We start from the raw sequence: 7,734 nt of genomic DNA on the forward strand, positions 1-7,734 counted from the left end.
TTTTTTCCACATCACAATTCTTCTCTAGTTTTCTGGGGGTTTTTGTTTTTGTTTTTTTATTTAATCTTTTGGGGGATATTTTGTCTGTATGCATGTCTGGACACCAAGGGAATTCCTGGTTCCCATGGAGACCAGAAGAGCGTTCCCTGGAACTAGAGTTACAGGTAGTTATGAGCTGTCCTGTAGGTGCTGGGAATTGAACCTCAGCATTATGGAAGAGTAGGCTGTACTCTAAAACACTGAGCTGTCTCCAGCCCCTGCTATTATTTCATCTCTTTTTCAGGCATCAACTGTTTTTGAATTCAGGTTCTTCCTACACGTTATAGACCTTGGTGTAAAGATGACACATACTGGATTAGTTCTCCACGTTGCCCTCTCTCTCTCTCTCTCTCTCTCTCTCTCTCTCTCTCTCTCTCTCTCTCTCTCTCTCTCTGTGTGTGTGTGTGTGTGTGTGTGTGTGTGTTTGAGGCAAACTCTCACGCTGTAGCCTGACTGGCCAGGAACCCACTGTGTAGTGAGGTTGATCTTGAACTCCTGGAAATCCTCCTGCCCCAGGCTCCTACATACTGAGATTGCAGGCATGAGCTACCACATTTGGTTTACAGAACAGTTTAAGTGACTCTGAGATGAGTTTCGCACCTAACCTATTCTGAGTCAGTCTCATAAAACTGGTTAATCTAAAGGGGAGCAGTGAGAAAATTAAAGGACCACACAGGTGAGCCAGGGATACAACCCCATAGTGTAGTAGTATGGGAAGACCTGGATTAGCTTCCCCATTAGAACATACATGTTCTTACATATGCCCTAACATATAAGTGCACATAAAACCTCAAACACTATTACTATTTTTATATTTATTAACATAAGTGTTTTTCTTATGGACAAATAGATATAAAAATGGTAAAAATATAAAAATGTAAATATCCCGTGGCTGGATAATTCCTAGGTCCTAGGGAGAAGCCTCCTGCTTTTACTCTGCTGAATGGAAACTGTATGGCAATGACTCCTCATAGCCTATTGCTCAGCCCATAGATTAGTGCGTTTTCAGTCCTCATCAGAGAAACTCCCTGCAGTAGTCAGTGACTTCCAGTTGGTCACCATCCTGAAGATATGTGACCTGTGCTAAGCAGTGAATAGGATGCCTGTCATACCCCTCCCTGCAGGCTCAGGAGTCATCCAGGAATAAGGGGCGGAGAGACTGCAAGAGCAAGAGGTTGTAGATGCTGACAGTGTTCTCTAGACACAGCAGGGTGCGTGTGAACTCACATTGATTCTCACAGGGTGCACAAGGCCAAAGCAGGCATGTGTGAACTCACAGAATTCTCACAGTGTACACAAGGCCCGTGCAAGCTCCAGCCTGACAAATCCCAGGATAGAGATGGGGAGATGGACACAAATTCCCACCCTTACCTGAGGAGCTCTTAGCATCTGGTTGTTGTGTTAAAGGGAAGGTCAGTTTTCTAAGTATATGACCCCTAGCACATCTGCCACTGTCCAAGTCCCACACCCAAGAGCATTTTCGCAACACAAATTGGACTTTGTGGGAGAGAGAGAAGACAGAGAGAGAGAGAGACATAGAGAGCTTAAAGTCGTGTGGTTAGGGAAGTGGGGGTGGATCTGGGGAGATTTGGGTGAGGTGAAAATATGTTAGAAATACGTTATATGGAATTCTTAAGGTATTAATAAAATATTATTTAAAAATCAATAGCCAATGTAGACTTCAAGCAGCTGAAGAACCACATCTACATCCCTCACTTTGGGGACATGGGGAGTTGAAGGGGCCTTACCTATGGATCCATGACCACCTAGAACAGTAGTTCCCGACCTTCCCAATGCAGTGACCTTTAGGACAGTTCCTCATCTTGTGCAGACCCCAACCCTTTCATTGCTATTCCATAACTGTGATTTTGCTACTGTTGTGAATCTTAATGTAAAGATCTGACATGCAGATGGTCTTAGATGACCCTGTCAAAGGGTCATCTGCCCCCAAATAGTGTAATGACCCACAGGTTGGGAACAGCTGAGCTAGAGGCTCATTCCTTATGCCCTGGGGCTATCTCTCTTCTGTTGCATCTTGGGAGATTGAGGGCAAGGTTTCATTGGAACTTCTCCCCATCACTGAGGGTGCTGTACCGGTCCCATGATTCACAGGACAGTAAATTAATTCTGGGGAAGGGGAGTTATAATGCTCAGTGATTTAGTACTGGCTACAAGTGGATGTCTTGCCCACTGGGATGTTGGTAACAAAGCACATGGTCAGCGTGAACCCTCCTTTAGAGGAGTCAGAAGCCACCACTGCAGAGCCCTCTCCAGACAGAGTCCAAAGAGTCGGTGAAGAAGTCATTGAGAGCAGAGGCCGGGGAGAAAGTGTGGAGGATGGTGGGCGCAGGGGCTGGCTGTGTCTCATAAGGCGAGGGGGCGGGGAGAAGGTGCGGAGGACTGTGGGCACAGGGCTGGCTGGGTCTCATAGGGCGAGGGGAAAAGGCCTTGAAAGCCTGGGGTCGAGGATGAGTGGTGATGTCTAGACCTCTGACCAGAGCGGAAGTCTCATTTAGAAATGAAACAGCAGAGGGTATGGCAGGTCTTGAAGAGGGCATCACAGAATTAACTGATGGATCCCCACTGCACATGCGTGTTTGAGTGATGAGATGGGGGAGAGGAACTGGGTGGTACAAGAGAGAAGATAGAGCTTCCTTTCTGTGGTGGGCCAGAGAAATCCCACAGCAATGTGGGATACCTATCGTGTACACACATTTCTTCTCCAGAACGCTATATCATGTGCCCCTCACCCTTTCCTTAGACTTGAATCCCCACCAATGGACCTGGTTAGTTGTGGTTATGCAGCCCTTGTGACAATTGGAAGTATTTGGGATATAAGTGAAGAGATAAAACAAAACTTTCCTGCTTTCCCACCCTCCCTCTCTCCCTCTTTTCCTCCCATCCCCCTGCTCATTTCCCAACACAGTGTATCATGTAGCACAGGCTGGCTTCAAACTCACTGATCTGCCAAGTGCTGGTATTGTAGGTAGGTACCACCATGCCCTGCACAAATTCAACAAAGGAACTTAGTGGGGGATTTGGTGACTGTAGTGGGGCTTCGTTGGCTATAGTGGGGAGTTGGTGGCTGTAGTTTGGGTGGTAGCTCTAGTGGGGAGTAGTGACTGTAGTGAAGAGCTGGTTGCTGTGCTGGGATCTTCTGAAGATATGTGAGCAGGACAATAAGCTGTAGATGTCTTTGTGCTGACTGAGAACAACATGCCTTGGGAGAGATTTATGGAAAGGAGGGAGTTATTTGGGACCAAGCATGGTAGATCCTTCTGGACTTCTGTCTTTCACAAAACTAATTTTACCAGCGATTATGAACTGCAGAATGAATTAACCTTCTTCAAGGCAACTTATTCCTCCCACTTACATAAAAACAAAAGATTTATTTAAGGATATTTAATTAAAAACAAAGAGGTTGGGGAAGTTAGATCTTGCCTGAGAATGTTCTATTCCACAATGTAGGGATTAGTTATATTATTGTTTTTGTAATAATTTACTATATACTTACTTATGCAAGAAAATATAAATAGATCACTCAGTTTTTGAGGGACAAATCATAATTTTCCAACCCCATCAAAAATAACAAGGATATAAAGTACTTAGCTACTTAGGTTTTATGGTTATAAATATTTAGGCTTTTCTGAACTTCATAGTCAAACTTCTATTGTTTGTAGATAAAGTCTTATTTTATTTTTAAATTTTTTATTGATTTTATTGTGCTAGACATTTTTCTCTGCTCCTCTCCCTGCTTCTCCCCCCCTTCAACCCTCTCTCATGGTCCCCATGCTCCAAATTTACTCAGGAGATTTTGTCTTTTTGTACTTCCCATGTAGATTAGATCCATGTACATCTGTCTTAGGGTCCTCCTTGTTTTCTAGGTTCTCTGGGCTTGTGATTTGTAGGCTTTTTTTTTGCACTATGTCTAAAAGCCACTTGTGAGTGAGTACATATGCTATTTATCTTTCTGGGTCTGTGTTACCTCACTCAACATGATGTTTTCTAGCTCCATCCATCTTCCTGAAAATTTCAAGATGTCATTATTTTTCTCTGCTATGTAATACTCCATTGTGTAAATGTACCACATTTTCCTTATTCATTTTTTAGTCAAGGGGCATTTAGGTTGTTTCCAGGTTCTGACTATGACAAACAATGCTGCTATGAACACATCTGAACACATGTCCTTGTGGTATAATTGGGTATCCTTTGGGTATATACCCAAAAGGGGTATTGCTGGGTCTTGAGGAAGGTTGTTTCCTACTTTTCTGTTCCAGTGGTAGGACTGGTTACCTTCGATTGAGTCATTGTCCATTAATGTCCCCAAACAACCTAGGCTGATTCTAGGACTCAGGTCATCCTCTGAAAGCTTACAATGGGGCTCCAATGCCAGGGACAACTTCCATACAGCTCACTGAATGCAGTTATGTTGAGCTGGTGAGGATTTGGAACTTTCATCTCAAGGTTCTTACATCTTTGGCACCAAAAGGTACTCTGTAGGCTATGAAAAGAGAAACCTGGACACCAACTGAGTCATAAAAGTCTGAGCATACAGCCTGTCCTGCCGGCAAGATATGCTGGAGCAATGGAGGCACATAACTTGTGGGAGTGGCCAACCAATTACAGGTGTATCTTGAGGACCACACCACAAGAGGGAGCACCTCTAGGGAAACTCCTGAATGGCCAGAAGCCAGAGACTGAACAACCCAGAGACCTACGATACAAACAAACACAACTGGCCAAAAAATGATATGATTCCTAATTCCTAATATTGTGCTGTACTCATAGATCAGTATCTTGTCCAGTTGTTATCAAAGAGGATTCCTCCTGCAGCCAATGGCAGTGAATACAGTGACACACAGTTAGACATTATTCAAAGAGAGAGTCTAAACTGGAGATCTCCATCTGGTTCAACCTTTCAGTGATTAGGAAACACCAAAGAAGAGAGGGAGTAAGACTTTCAGAGTCAGAGGGCATGGAGGACACCAAGAGAACATACAGCCCACTGAATCCACTAAGCAGAGCTCACATGGGCTCCCAGAGACTGAAATGGCAAACATGGGACCTGCAATGGTCTGAACCAGGTCGTCTGTGTATGTTATGGCTGTTAGTTTGGTGGGTTTTTTTTCTGGGACTCCTAATAGTTGGAGAGGGAATATCTCTGATTTTTCATAATGCTTTTGGTACTCTTTTCCTCCTATTGGGTTCCCTTGTCCACTCCTGATATGGGGGATTTTGTCTTGCTCATTGTTTCTTATTTTGTCCTTTTTGGCTGTTGTCTCTTAGAGGCCTGCTCTTTTCTGAAGAAGAAACGGAGAGTGGATCTGGGGGAGAAGGGAGGATCTGTGGGGGAGGTAGAAGGAGTGGAGGGAGGGAAAACTGTGGTTGGGATGGATTGTATGAGAGAAGAATCTATTTTCAGTTAAAAGAGAGAGAGAAAGGTGGATTGTTCAAATAGAACTTCTTGCTTACTTGCATTCTTGCTTACTTGCATATCTTCACTAATCACACACACACACACACACACACACACACACACACACACACACACACACACACACACTGCATGCTGTATGCTGTAGTACTTTGTTCTACAGGAACACGTAAGTCTCCCAGCTAGCATGCTTTCTTCAAAGTAATGTTGAAAACTAGAATTCCAGAGACAATGCCTCTTTTTCTGCCACTCGACTTGCCCCCATCAGAAACCAAAATAAGACAAAGACATCTATCTGATGCTGTTTGTGTGACCAGATACCCTCTGTGTAAGTGTTCCCACAAAACTCATTCTGAAATAAATTTCCATTCTGAGCTACTTAAGAGGGTACAACTGCAATCTGATTATGGTTTTGTGGAAGTCAGACTTTTTGGGAATAATAATTATTAAATAAGACCATGAGTTGGGACCCTTGTCTCAAGAGGCTGGTGGCTTTACAAGAGACCTAAGCAAGAATGAAATGGAGAGAGAGAGAGAGAGAGAGAGAGAGAGAGAGAGAGAGAGAGAGAGAAACTTGGGCTGTTGAGCATTTGAAACCCCAAAGACCACCTCCAGTGACACACTTACTCTAACAAGGTCATATCTCCTCATCCCTGTCAAGTAGCACCACTCCTAAAGACCAAACATTCAAATCTATGAGTCTATGGGGCCATCCCTATTTAAACACAAGGGGAGTCAGACAGGAACACAGAATGTAATCAAGGCTCAGCATAGTTTTCTTCACTCATGGTTCAGATGTTATCACTGAATAACAGGACACTCCAACTGTAAGGTCCTTCAAGTGGATCCCAACAGTTAGCAGCTATGATTGTGAGACTACCACACCTGGGACTGAAGAATTCTATCTATCCTGTCTTCTCTCCATCCATCCACTCACCCACCCACCTACCCATCCACCCAATCACTAGCGCATCCATCCATCCATCCATCCATCCATCCATCCATCCATCCATCCATCCATCCATACATCCACCCAGATTAGTTACATCTGTGTCTCTATAACCTGGCACTACCATGGGGAGGAGGGATTTGTCTTGGCTCTTAGTCTCAGAAGGACCACGCACTCAGAACATGACAACAGAAAGAAATTGTGGTGAAGGAACTGATCGTTTTTTCATAGACACAGAGCTGGGAAATGGGGAAATTGGGAGCTAAATATAATCACATGTTCCAATGGGGTGTGCTTCTCCAGGGATTTCTCATGTACACAGGTCTCCACAGTTTTCCCATACAGCCCTGCCACCCAGCAACTAGAGACTATGGGAAACATTTTATTTTTTTTACTTCTTCTCTTTTTTCTTTTTTATTACTTTAAAAATAATACCAATCAAAATTCCTACTTCTTTACCTCCTCCCACATCCCTCCTGCTCCACACACATACCCTCTCCCCAACCCCCTCCAGTCCTAAGAGAGGGCAAGTCCCTGCCCTGTGGGAAGTGCCAGGCCCCCCGCACTACATCTGGGCCGAGCAGGGTATGCACCCAAAGAGAATAGAATCCCAAAAGCCAGTACATGCAGTAGAGACAACTCCCAATGCCATTGTCATTGGCCCCTCAGTCTGTCCCAACTGTCAACCACATTCAGTGCTACCAGTTTGATCCCATGCTCTTTCATTTCCAGTCCAGCTGGAGTTGGTGAGATCCCATTTGCTTAGGCACACTGTCTCAGTTTGTGAACCAACCCTCGTTGTTCTGACTTCCTTGCTCATGTTCTCTCTCCTTCTGCTCTTCAACTGGACCTTGGAATCTCAGCTCAGCACTCCGATGTGGGTCTCTGTCTCCATTGTCACCTGACGAAGGTTCTATGGTGATATTCAAGATAGTCATCAGTCTGACTACAGGACAAGGCCAATTCAAGGACCTCTACTCCACTGCCCAGGGTCCTATCTGGGGACATCCCGGTAGACTTCTGGGAAACCCTCCAGATCCAAGCCTCTTGCCAACTCCAAATTGGCTCCCTCAATTAAGAGATCTCCTTCCTTGCTCCTATACCCATCCTTCTCCATTTCAACCATCCCATTCCCCCAAACTCTCCCCAAAACTCTCTTTCTCCCCTCCCCCTCTCCCTTCCTCTCTACCCCTACTCCTTTGCTCCACCTTTTACCAGGAAATCTTGTGTGTTTTCAATTTTCGGGTAGATATATATATGTTTTTCTTTGGGTTCACCTTATTACTTAGCTTCTCTAGGATCATGAACTATA

Source organism: Myodes glareolus, chromosome 18 (assembly GCF_982192425.1).
Source record: "Myodes glareolus chromosome 18, mMyoGla1.1, whole genome shotgun sequence".
Taxonomy (NCBI): domain Eukaryota; kingdom Metazoa; phylum Chordata; class Mammalia; order Rodentia; family Cricetidae; genus Myodes; species Myodes glareolus.